The sequence below is a fragment of the Periophthalmus magnuspinnatus genome, chromosome 9 (assembly GCF_009829125.3).
Source record: "Periophthalmus magnuspinnatus isolate fPerMag1 chromosome 9, fPerMag1.2.pri, whole genome shotgun sequence".
NCBI classification, from domain to species: domain Eukaryota; kingdom Metazoa; phylum Chordata; class Actinopteri; order Gobiiformes; family Gobiidae; genus Periophthalmus; species Periophthalmus magnuspinnatus.
In genome coordinates, this window is record NC_047134.1 from 26,338,590 (window position 1) to 26,339,774 (window position 1,185).

Consider the following 1,185-nt stretch of genomic DNA (forward strand, 5'->3'; position numbering starts at 1 on the left):
GAATCTGGCGCTCGGATGTCCCCTTTGTCGGGATGTTTTTGTGTCCAAACGATACTCGGGGCAATGGTGCATGTAACTTGAAACAGTTAGAGGCAAAGGGATTTACAGAAGAAAACACGCACGATGGACGACTGCGTTTACAACAAAAGACACTCTAGAGGGCAGCGCGTTTAATCAATTTATTTCTCCGTGGATGTAAAGAAAATCCTGGTATTTTGAAAAGAGGATTAACAGTGAGGATGAGATGAGTGATAGAGTAAGAAGGTTAGAAGGTGGAAGAGCAGGTAGGCTGGATTACTTAAACTGAAAGATTTTGTGTTATATATATAAATGCATTTAGTAATTGGGTCAGCACACTTTTGGTCACTGAAACAACCTGGCCCATCTGTGTAGTGTTGTTGTGTCCTCTAGCAAGACACTATATCAATTTTGCCTACCCCAGCTTGCAACTTTGATGATTTTCAGTTTGCAACTTTGATGATTTCAGTTCTAGTGTGGCCAGTTTTTAGACACAGACAATCATGAGATCTGGTAATAAAGGTTCTCCACCTCTTCTCTGCCCCCTTTCTCCTCCTCTCTCTGTCTCCTCCTCTCCTCTTTTTCACTGCTCCTCTCTCTCTTTCTCCTCCTCTTCTCTTTCTCACTGCTTCTCTCCCTCTCACTGTCTCCTCGTCTCCTCGTCTCCCTCTCCCTTTCCCCTCCTCCCTCCCTCTCTTCTCTCCTCTTGTCCTGTCTCCTCTATCTCTCTCCCCCTCCCTCGCCCCCTCTCTCCTGTTCTCCTCCTCCCTCCCTCTCTCTCCTCCTTCTTCTTTCTCGCCCTCTCTCCTCCTCCCTCTATCTCTCTCCTGTTCTCCTCCTCCCTCCTTCCCTCTCCACCTTCCTCTCTCTCTCTCCCCCCTCTCTCTTCTCCTTCCTCTTTTTCTCTCTCCTCTCTCCCTCTCTCCTCTCACCTCTTTCCTCCTCCCTCCCTCTCTCTCCTCCTTCCTCTTTCTCGCCCTCTCTCCTCCTCTCTCTATCTCTCTCCTGTTCTCCTCCTCCCTCCTTCCCTCTCCACCTCTCTCTCTCTCTCTCTCTCTCTCCCCTCTCTCTTCTCCTTCCTCTTTTTCTCTCTCTCTCCCTCTCTCCTCTCACCTCTTTCCTCCTCCCTCCCTCTCTCTCCTCCTTCCTCTTTCTCGCCCTCTCTCC